Source organism: Pavona decussata, unplaced genomic scaffold (assembly GCF_977016875.1).
Source record: "Pavona decussata unplaced genomic scaffold, jaPavDecu1.1 SCAFFOLD_1, whole genome shotgun sequence".
In the NCBI taxonomy this organism is placed as follows: Eukaryota; Metazoa; Cnidaria; class Anthozoa; order Scleractinia; family Agariciidae; genus Pavona; species Pavona decussata.
The window spans coordinates 507,066-519,499 of NW_028145425.1; the positions used below are offsets into that span (position 1 = coordinate 507,066).

At 37.4% G+C, this 12,434-nt stretch overlaps 2 protein-coding genes across 2 annotated transcripts in view; both read right to left on the minus strand.

Annotated features, from left to right (window-relative positions):
- Positions 1 to 12,434, minus strand: part of LOC146490100 (uncharacterized) — a 176,316-nt gene that overhangs the window by 138,376 nt on the left and 25,506 nt on the right. The window lies entirely within an intron of this gene.
- Positions 1 to 12,434, minus strand: part of LOC146490102 (uncharacterized) — a 179,016-nt gene that overhangs the window by 113,953 nt on the left and 52,629 nt on the right. The window lies entirely within an intron of this gene.

Sequence of the window (12,434 nt, forward strand, 5' to 3'; positions counted from 1 at the left end):
CATATTACTTCCGTAAAGTTCTCCACCCAGAAATCTACTGACAACGAGTTATTTTTATTGTCACAGGATTCCACCTTCTTCAACACATCTACAACCCTTGTTTAGAAAAGAATGCTCTCACTGAAAGCCGTTGCATGTTTTTGTGTAAATGCAGCTTGTTGACAGATGCCTTTAATTTAAGAACTAGGATAAAGAACGTGATCCACTGAGCAGTACGTGGCTAGCTAGCTCCAGGATAACAAGCTTTCTTTGTTTAACTCCCTTACCCTCCTAGTTGCTTATCCGGTAGTTTATTAATTTGTTTGTTTGTTTGGTTATTTTAAACCATAAATTTTAACAGAAATATCAACTGATAAAAAAACAAAAGGATGTTCGTACAGGATGAGCTTTGATCTATTCCTGAATAGTACCATCAAAAGAGATTTGATTGATATAAATATGTCAAATTAAAATAAACATTAAATCAGTACTTTCACTGAAAAGTATGACGGACTACGGACTCAGTTCTCTACTTTTTAATACCCTTGTCACGACGTCCTTTAAAAGTCATGAATTGTTCATTTTCATGTGACGTAATTTCGTAGTCAGATTTGATGACAAATACTTTACTTCTCCGACCCGTTTTCAAGTCTTGCCTATATCATTCATGTCTGTACGTTTTCATCAATTTATCATATCGAATGTATACGCTCGATTGAAAAATCTTTGTCACGTAAAAGGTATCAACTGTGAACGATAAGACTCAACACCTTCCTGGGAAGTGCGTAACCTAATTAATGAGTCTATTTTCATTCCTCTTGTTGTAGAAAATAAAGGCATGCACGGCTTTTCGGGTATAAAATTTACACATTTTTCGTGGACACATAGGAAAGAACACGTCTCTTTCTCTCTTTCGAAAAGCAGTCACAACATTTTGGTTTGTTGCTGGTTCTCGTCCTTGCTCCAATAGGTTTTTCCCCGGTACTCCAGTTTTCCCCTCTCCTCAAAAACCAATACTTATAAATTTCAATTCGATCAGGAAAGTGTTCCCAATTAGTGCTCTGAGCTACTACTATTGTTACTGCGCACACGTTATGCGCATCTCGTGATATTCGGATTTCCCATGTGTGGTGGATATTTTTGCGCGGTTTAAATCTATTCGGGGAAAGCAGAACTTAGCAAGTGCTTTTGGTATACAAAAAGGAAATTTGGGTTAACCATGCATTTTTCAGAGATAATAAAGCGCAATTTGGAAAAAAAAAAGATACCACATACTGCCTTGTATTTTACTGCTTTTTAGAATATTGTTGCTTAATTATCGCTTTCTAGCAGACAAATAAAACTTTTGGAGACGATTGTTTAGTTCTCACGGTGTCACTTCTTCAGTTTTTTTTTTTGTGAAATTCGTCTAGCTGTTGAAACCATGCTTAAACACGGAGCGATCCTATAAGACCAGGCTGAACCGTTCAGACTGTCAATCAAATATCCAAAACGCGCGTATCGGATTGGTTGATTACCAAAAATCTTATTTTAGCACGTTCAAGTTCCCGCAACTTCAATTCGAAAGGACGTGACGAGTTGGCGGAAAAGCTGTTTTAGTTCGAATTATTTTGTTCAAAATCAATCCAACGAAAATGGCTACAGGAGAAGAATTTAGAAAGTTAAGTTATCCGTCTATTTTGAGATCGGAAATTCATTTATCGGCTGGTAAAATCTTATCTTTTCGAGATATTTCCGAAATGATTAGGATAAAGTTCGTAAACAAAGTCTGTCTCGAAAGGGGTTGTTCTTCTGAAACCGGCTTCCGAGATGGAATCGCTTCAATCCTTTGTGTCGTTTAGTGGGGGAGAGATAAGTAAAGACACAAAGTCGCGGAAGCGAAGCCTAAAAGAAACAACGGAGCGGGAAACGGAGGAGAAAAGTGAAGTGTCTCAAGCGGCGAGCGATCGCACGCAAGACGACGGAGCTGATAATCCTTTTGAACCCAGCCTCTCTATTGCTTACTGTAAATAATAAAACTTAGAATATATTTGGTACTGGCTAATTTTAATACTGATGAGAGAACCATTGCCATTATCATTTCATCCATAAGATACATGAGAGCAACATCGGGTCGTGTTTTGTTTATATCTTTGCTGATTTTTCGAATTAGCAAATTATTCAAATATGCATGATCAGGTACGAAATGTGTTTAGATGTTTTTATTTTTGACTTGTGCATAGAAGTTTAGAATTTATTGCTGCCACTTCCAGCGGATTAGTAGAGTTATTTTTCACGTACGTGATCGATAGATACACAAGCGGTAATAAACTTGAACCCGACATGACGACTCGAGCGGCCGTTTAGCGGAAAACATCTGCTAAATTTTGAAAATCCTGCCAGTTTTGGCGAACAGCACAGACTCATTTTGGTTATCGCCATGTTCAGATGGAGGGATACAGATGTCCAGTTTTTCGCAGGCTTCAGTTTATAATGGTTTCGATCTTTGTACTGTGTATTTGGTAGAAGGATTTCGAATTTCGAGGTAAGTTTCGTATAATCTTTCGATTGCGGCAACGAAACTTGATTATTTCCGTTATTATCGTTAATCTTGCTAATTTCTGGTGCTTTACAAGATATATAGTTAGCGTTTAGCTTATTTTTATTGATAAATCGATTCCCTCTTCGATTTCACAAACGATAGTTCTTCTCTCTTTTTTCCTCGACCGTTACCGACGTCATCCACCATTATACTGATCAGTTTGGAAGCCAACAAACCGCTCCAAAGGGGGCATGTCCTTCCCTTTTATAGGATCGCTCCGTGTTTAAAAATATTAGATGACTCATTGTTTTCATTGCAATTTTAGTGCAGGGCAGTTTTCGTAAACAAGGGATTGTATTTTCATTTTTCGCCTTAGAATATGTGGTTGAAATCTTTTTTTTTTTTTTAACACCCGCCTCGTTTATCGAAATAATTTCCTCTTACGCAACCGTGGCGAACGGAGAGCCATCTTGTTTCTCTTTAGTTGCTCGGAGGTGAATTGCACTTGGCTTAAATCACCTCCGAGCTAGCCAATCAGCGCGAGCGAGAAGTACTATTCACTTTATAAGTGGTATATAATAATAATTATTAATATCATATTGCGCCTTTTAACTTAAAATGATCAAAGACGCATCACAGCATGGAAACTAAAGTACGATAAATTAACGTACCGTATTTATTCGATTAACCGCCCTCGTCGGAAAAGTACCCACCCTGAAAGTCCATAAACTTAAAAAGCGCCTACCCAACCTCCTATCCAAAAAACCAAAAACACATTTCTGTACTAGCCCAGCGTGAAGTATCAGAGGAGCGTCAGTTGTGTTCCAAAACTGGTTTTAGATACGGTAGTCAGTGAACGTTAATGTTGTTTATGGCTTGCTCATGTTAGCGTTTGCAATTTGTTTTGTCTTGTTGAAGCAAAATAAACTTGTTATCCTTTGTTTTGTTATTCTCTAAAATTGTCCTCACTTCTTAAAAATGTTGGGGAAATAATAAGCCCCCAGGGCGGTTTATAATCCAATACATACGTTACGAGCTAACAAAAGCTAATTTAAAAAGATAAGTTTCCAGGAAGGATTAAAATGCTACAGTGATCTAGATTTCCCTATCGCAAGAGGTAAAGCATTCCACAGTGGCGGAAGCCGCGGCGGCAAAACGTACACTTATCAACAAATGATTGACATGATTTTCCATCATTTGAGCGTAAGTGATAGGCAGATTGTTTCCTTGTTGCGTGTAAACACTTGAATTATGTATATGCACTTACCTAAATCAAGGTGGGCGATCTATGCATTAGCTTATTCCGCCTCGTTGGCTAGACGAGAAGACTTTAAAACGGAAAATGAAATTAACGAAATATACTGCATACTACGAAATGTTTTCCAAAACCTGAAACTTGTTTTTGCCATTTTTACGATTTTGCCTTTGGTCCTAATAAAAAAAAATATCCCAAGAAATACTGATACCTCTCTCAAGACAGCGTTTCCAATGGTATATTGCGAACTGAAGAAAACTTTCCAGTGCAAAAAGCGAAGACAGCCTGTAAAAAAATTCCATATGAAAGCCTGGAGCTAGATTCAGCAAGACGTATCCAATGTATTGTTTGAGAAACTTCGGCTTGAACGCCGGAGACTCGAACCCTGATAACCTCTGCGATACTGGTGCCATGGTCTACAATTTTATGAATTCGTTCTATACCGCATAGCGGTGATGCGATGAAAGTGACTATGAAATTCATACTTTTGAACTGCGGGTAAAAGAAAAAAAGATTTGCAGCGATCTGGTTTGGTTCTGCTACTCGTCATAAAAAAGCAGCGTTTTCAACTAGTTTAAGAGTTACATTTATTTCAGTGTTATTTGACTGGCAAGAAACATGACCGTGCTTGAAGTCATCATGACCGGTGGGAAAGGAGCTGCACGCAGCGCGGATATTAACACTGCTTTCCAATTTTCAGTCGAAAACAAGTAGTTTTCACTGCCCATTGTCAAAATTTAGGAAGCATTCTAAGCCATACCCGCCTTCTAAGATCTATGATTATTTTTGCGAGATCGCTTGTATTCTCAAAACCCCGTATATTATAAGACATGTCTCCAATCATGATGTTAAGACATTAGGCTTATAATTTTTCAGACCAAGGCTGGACGTCCCAAACTTTTAGACACGTAACAACTATTCACAAAGACTTCCTATCTCAGGACGTGTCTTTAGTTTTCTCCCAAACTTAGAAGGTCAAAAATTGACTTACCAACTGGTAATAAGACCAGTCTTGTTCCTGCCGGAGAGAATTTCTATGAGTTTTCATACCGTTCTGCAACGAGGAGATCAATGTGGGGAGATTACCACAATCCTCTCCACTGAGCAAAGATAAACTGTTTAAAGCTTTGCTGCTCTCCTTCCCAACGACAAAATGTCAATTTCCAGTAATTTGAAGCGAAATTTGAAAACAAGTCAATTAATGAATAAAATTAATTTTTTTTTATACAAGGAATATCGCGGCGCAGCTTGAACAAAAACAAATCATTCATTAGGTATCGGTTTTGCCAATGATCGCGATGATCAATTCGATCGAAATTTAATCTTCATTGGTGATATTTATAAATTATTACAAAACAATCTCTGATGGGCTAAGCTTTGCGAAGTGATCGATAACTGCCACACGACAAGTAAGCTTGGGAGACTCTTCAGTTCGGCTTGTTGTAATGTATCGTTCATGAATCAGAAGTTAGGATATACCCTAGGAAGGTCCTAAATTTTTTCCACATATGAATGTGAATCCAGGAATTGGACACAGCTCACATTGGTGGGGGAAGAGTGCTCTCACCACTTCGTCATCTCTGGCCTCCTTACCGAGCGAATTCTCCCAAGCTCGACTCATAAAGATTATGTAGTGCCTGCTACTTAATGCAGTATTTCTTGTTTTTCCTCTCACATTGATATTTACAAGCCTTATATTTAGTCTAGTGAAATAAGTATTTAACACAAGGCATTCTTTTATTGGCGTAGCAGCCTTCCAGCAATTCGCTTTCTCTGCTCAAATTGACTTGGGTGGATAGTATTGGAGCAATTCTGGCTATTTTTATCCGGGCTCAGTTATGACAGAATACACAGAATAATACACAGAACATCAGTTACAGAATACAATTCCAGGTCTTTCCATTAAAACGAAAAGCTTCCCAAACGGAATACAATTCCCCTTATTTTGAGCGGACTGTATTCCGTTCATTCCGCTATCAGTTTTCAGCATACTATTCTGTTAATTTCGAAAACCAGAATAGGTCTGAAAAGAACACGAACACCGTACATTCTGTGTATTTGGCCTATTCCGGAATCACGAGTCTCGAAGAACATGAAGCCGAATGTGCCCTTCTGCCGCCAACTGACCAGGCATAAACCGGAAAGGAAAAACTATTTACCTAGAGCAGCACCCGTAAAACTCTGCGTGGATTGATTTTGTTTAACAGCCGTCGATCCGCCATCCGGTTTTCTGAAGGATCATTAAAAGACTTAACTAGTGCTTACGCAGGTATTAGGGATTTGTTTTACAAGTGATAGTTGCATGCATACCTGGTGAATATAAGCACAAAGCATCAACCATACAACACGTTTACGGATTTACGTAAAGGAAACAAGTTATATGCTTCATCAAGGAGTGAATGGGACGTGAAGCACATGCGTAACATATTTGTCACATTTACATGAGCGTGACGTGTTAATTATATTTCGCGAGAGACAACTGATATGAGAAGCATCAGAGGATATCCCACGGATCTTAATCGATACCACGACTGCGATGTTGGCTCAAGTTCAACTTCTGGGGAGGTTTTTTTATCCGGTTGAACACCCGTCAATTGCTTCGAAGGATGACAAACCTGAAGCTGACTTTTCTGACTTTTCCTTTTCTCTCCCCCAGTCCCCCTCGTTTTCGTCCCCTCGCCCTTTCCTTCGCGCGTCTCTCTAGGAGCCTGGAACAGGCTAAGTTCAACGTGAAAGGGAGCTATAGATAGCAAGTTAGAGCAGGCCGGCCGCGGAAAAGTAAGTTTAAAGAAGCCGCACATTTGTCTATATCACCCGTTTGTGATCAGTTATGGCAACTTTCAGAACTCTAAAATAGCTTTACATAGACAGTTTAATCGGTTTCGATATCACTAATATTCGAGGAAAAGTTAATTTTTGAAAAATATATTTCATGGCCGTGTTTTTCATTTGCACCGCACGACTCTCATGTGATTGTAAACGTTGTAAACACACACAAGTTTCAAAGTTCTTAAATAATTCTACCAAACACCAAAGAGTATTTTTCTGTATTCTCCTTTTGTTAACGTTTATTTAGAGACTAGAATTATTAATAATTAGGAGCAGAATGGACACGGTTTTGAATTTCCAAACATTTTTCCCCGGGAGCTAATTAATAACTTGCCGCCTCGCAAAAAAATACCACGTTTACGTAATTCCGACGGCCGTTTAAACAGATCAGGCAAAAATTCATAATTTATTGTGCTACGTGTTTCAAACTTAAAACAGATACTTTAGTCGTTTATTAAATTCTTGATACCTTTGATATTCGTATAGAAATTAATTTTTGAACATTTTGTTTCATGATCGTTTTTTTTTTTTTTTCATTCGCTCCGGACGGCTCTCGTTTGTAAACACACACGTGTAAGTTTAAAAGCTCTGAAATAATTGTACCAAAAGCCAAAGACTATTTTCCAGTATTCTCCATTTGTTAACGTTTATTTAGATACTACAACTACTACTATAGGAGCAGAATTGACACAGTTTTGAATTTCCAAACATTTTTCCCCGGGAGCTACCTTGCTCTCGCAGAAAATATCATGTTTACGTGATTCGACGGCCGTTTACAGGTCATTTGTAAACGAACATGCTTTCTTCCAGGCAACAATCGATAATTTTTCTTTATGTAAGGCTTTACTGACAGATGCTTCAATCGTCAATTGCAGGACGCACTGTAGATTCTCGATACCATCGATATTTGTGTAGAAATTATAAATCAGTTTTGAAAAATATTTTTTCGTGGTGGTGTTGTTTTCATGGCACCACACGGCTCTCATGTGTTCGCAGGTAAGTTCAAAAGCTCTAAAATAATTCCTCCAAACACCAAAGACTATTTTCCAATATTTTCCATTCGTTAACGTTTATATAGAGACTAGAATTATTGCTACAGTAGCAGAATTGACACAGTTTTGAATTTCCAAACATTTTCCCCGGGTCGCTCAGTTGCTCAGTACACCAAAAATATTATCATGACGTGTAATTCGACGGTCGTTTACAAATCATTTGTAAACAAAAATGCTTTCTTCCAGGCAACAATCGATATTTTTTCTTTATGTTATGTGCTTCAAGCTTTACACATTTTACCCGTGATACCACCAATATTCGCAGAGAAATTATTTTTTGAACATTTTTTTTTTGAGCCATGTACATGCATTTGCATTTGCGCCGCTCTGCCTTCATGCGCCTCGACTGTATAAACACGCACAAGTTTTTTTAAAAAAACGCTCTGATATTTCGCTCTACAACCAAGCGTTAAAGTGTTAAAATTTTTGTAAGGTCCAGAATTATTTTAGTAGGAGCGATATTGACTGAGTTATGATTTTTCAAACATTTTTATCCGAGCGCCAAATAAGTCTGGAAACCCTGCTAAGCAACGACGACGGTAGCGACAACATTTGAACAAAAACAATCACTCCGCAATTAAATTTTGATACATTTCTTTGCCGTCCTCCGCAAAACAACAACGTGAAATGACCTAATTTAAGGAATTTGTGGACAACATGAGCAAACGACGGTGAATTTTTCTTTCTCTGTTAACTTGAATGCAACTCCTACCATTGCAATTTAGGCAACTTGCTCGCTGTTTACTAGTCTAATGCGTTTCTGAGCAACAACCAATGTTTTTTCTTTACTTTACGTGTTTCAAGCTTTAAAAATATACTTCAATCGCTTCGATAGGATAAATATTCGTAGAGAAACTAATTTTTGAACATTTTGTTTCGGGGCAGTTTCGTTCGCACCGCACGGTCCTCATTCAGTTGTAACTGACACACTAAAGATCTGTGCCAAGCAACCAATCTTGAGTGATTTCCCCGTGTTCTCCTTTTCTTGGCGTTTATTTGGATTTCAGTAGGAGCAATATTGACTGAGTTGTAAATTTTACACATCCAATGAAGAGTGAATATAAGTTTAATTCAGGAGTAAACTAACAACGATAAAACTTAACGTCAGGCTTAAATTTATTGTTCACCTGCGCTGTGAAGCTTCCTACCGCTTGAAAATCCGCGAAAATAGATCGATAAAAATAGGAAACGGTGGATCAGCTCCCACTGAATTTGACCTGCTCCTTTTTCCCATCAAAAGGACACTGTTATGCTCGGTTATCATTCGTTGTAAGAAGAAGTAGGGAGGTGAAAGCATTTGTTCGCCATGACTGATTTCAGTTCCTCAGCTATACAAATGTCAATCCGATCCAAGTTTTTAGCTTTGACGCAAATGATATTTTGCTGTTTCTTGTAAGACACGAAAACTTAACGTTTAGGAATTTTCTTTCTAGCTGCAGCACTTGATTTCCATGTATTTGTGGTACAAACAACTCAGCTTAAACAGTCGAACTACAAAGAACTTGAAAGAACTCTTTTTTTTTTTTGGACACAAAATGAAGAAACCAACGAAATGCAGAACTGGCGTGCTCAACCAATCTGGAGCGAGTATTTTCGCCGCTCGACCTATCAGGAGTATGTAATTTTGCCCTCTGTATTACATTGTTGTTGTTATTGTTGATAGACAATTTTTGCTGTATATGCACTAAAAATATATATATATATATATATATATATATATATATATATATATATATATTTTTTTTTTTTTAATACTTTGCTTCTTTATTTTCACCACACACGTTACAAAAAAAAGGAAAACAAGAGTACGAAAGATACATATTACAATACATTTGAAAATACTAATGACTAAATGTTACAGTTTTTACAGTTTACAACGCGAAAAGAAAAAGAAAGATCTAGTAAATGCATTTCTAATAATGTAATGTACGCGGAGTAGGACATTTTTGATAGATAGGAGCATCCTTTAAAGCGAGTATTTAGGATATAAGTTATGAAAAGCTTTCTATTTGATATTTGAGAGTGATATCATCTTTGAAACCTTCAAGAGTTATTGCTTGAGAATGTAGCTTATGAGAATAAATATAATATCGCATGAATAAAAGGGTATAATTGAATTTTCTGGTAACTTTTTTCCCATGTTGGCTAGAAAGCATCCCTAATAGCGTTTCTTCTATCGAGGGGGAGAAATGTGAATTATTTGAGTTATTGAACCATTGAATTACATTAGCTATAAACACCTTTGTGAAGTGACAATGGAAAAACGAATGATCAATAGAGTCAGGGTCACCACAACAGAGGCACTCATCGTCATCTTTTATCCCAAATCTGTGTAATTCTTTCTTAGTTACAATGATTCTGTGTATGAATTTGAAATGGAACTCCTTGAGTTTATTCTCCTTACAAATTGTCTTCAATGATTTGAAAATTATTTGCCAATCGTTGTCACTTACTGACAGAGACCTGCTCCATTTCATCGGGCCAGTATGACAGCGGGGACTGCCATTGATGAACAACCAGTAAAAATCTTTTGCCTTTATTTTGTTTAGGTTTAATTGAGTATTATCATTAAGCAGGAATTGAAAGGTGTCGTCCATACGCAAATTGTCCGTGATTGCCTGTTCACAGCTTCTAGCTTTGATCAATAGGTGCCTGGGTATAGCGCTAGTAACTTGGTAGAGTTGAAGGAAGTTTGAACGGCAAGAATATTTTTGACTGAACTCGTGAAATGAAAGAAAAGCGCCATTTTCATTCAGCAGATCCTTAATTGTAAGAATGCCTGCTTTTAGCCATTCATCATAATAAAAAGATTTTCCATCAATTAAAATGTCTTTGTTATTGAATAGGATCAGTTCTTGAAATCCGTCACCACTATACAAGCCTTTCAGATCGTTGAAAAAGGTAAGGATATCCTTATAAAAAGTTGGCATTTTGGGTAAACGTTTTGGGTCATAATTACATCTTAAGAGAAGATTTAGGCCACCGCACTTTTTGAAGAAGTGATCCGGAATTGTTTTCCAGTTTCGGGTCTCTGTTGACAGTAGTCTCGGAATCCAGGCTAGCCTTAGAGCTTTAATCATCACATCAAAATTGACCATGCGAATTCCCCCTGCTGTTACATCCTGGTAAAGACTTTCCCTTTTTATTTTATCCCGCTTGTTTTTCCAAATGAAGTTAAATAATCTCTTCTTAACATTGGGAATGATTTCATCAGGTACATTGAGGTTGGAGATTGAACAAATTAATTTGGCTAATCCTAAAGATTTGATGATCATAACTCTACCAAATAAAGTTAAGTCTCGAGCTTTCCACATATCCAATTTTGTTTGCAATTTCCTTAATTTTAACATGAAATTATGTTCGTCATTTTTCTTTTCATCGTATGAAATATAAACGCCTAAAACTTTAACGGGGCAACGCAACCACTTCACATTTAACGGCGTCGACTTATTTGCTGACCATTTTCCCAGCCATATCGCCTTGGTTTTTTTGGTGTTGAGACGCAGCCCGGAGATGTCTGTAAAGTCGTTTACAGTTTTCAGAGAGTTCTCTGCATAGGTTACATTATCGCAGAAAAGATTAGTGTCGTCCGCGAATTGGCTTATTTTAATCTCATTTCCAAAGATCGTTATTCCCTTGATATCTCTACTCTGGCGAATTTTGTTAGACAAGATTTCCGCAGACAGTACAATAGGTACGGGGAAAGAGGACAGCCCTGCCTCACCCCCTTGGACAATTTAAACCAATTTGTTGCAAATCCATTGTTGATCACTGCACTCTCGATGTTGGAGTAGAATACTGTTACCCATTTTCTGAGGCTCGTTCCAAAATTGAAAGTATTTAACACTTTTGTTATCAACGGCCATTCTAAAGAGTCAAACGCTTTGTTGAAGTCAAGCGAAATTAGAATTCCTCCTTTTTTTTCGATTCTAGTGTGTTCCATTACGTCATTAATAAGTCTAATATTTTCGCCAATGTATCGTTCTTTTATAAAACCAGTTTGGTCAGTGTGTACAAGGCTGGAGAGAACTGTTTCTAATCTTTTAGCGATTGCTTTGGATGCTATTTTGTAATCAGTATTTAGTAGAGTAATGGGCCTCCAGTTGGAGAGCGCTGACAAAGGACCGTCCTCTTTCGGAAGGAGAGTAATTACTCCTCTCCGTTGCGAGATGGAGAGCTCGCCCAATTCGTAAGCAGCATTTAAACTTGCGACAAGATCAGTGCCCAATAGTTCAAAGAAACATTTGTAAAATTCAACTGTGAATCCATCTTCTCCCGGAGATTTTTCATTTTGAAAGGTTTCAAGCGATTTTTTACATTCTTCATAAGTTAAAAGGCCTTCGCACTTCTCACGATCATCCTCTGAAAGACGCGGCATATTTAAATTTTCAATAAATCCGTTGTATTTTGTTTCAGAAAAGGATATATTGGACGTATAGAGGTCCTTAAAGAAGGACTCAATTTTGTCTAGAATTAGATTTTCATCCTTTATTGCGCTCTCATTCTCGGTTATAAGTTCAGTAACGATTTTTTTATTGTGATTTCTTTTCTCTAAGTTAAAAAAGTATTTAGTTGGGCGTTCTCCGTTCTCCAGCCAACGGCATTTCGATCGAAACATCGCTGCTTTTCCTTTTTGTTCGTAAATTAACTCAAAATCCTTTTTAAGTTTGGAATACTTTTCCAATATGTTATTTATATCCGGGTGTTGGAAGTTGTTACAAATTAAATTGTCTAGTTCATCGAGCTGGCGCTTGATTTCATTTTCCTTATTATGATTCATTTGAGCCTTTCTTTTAGC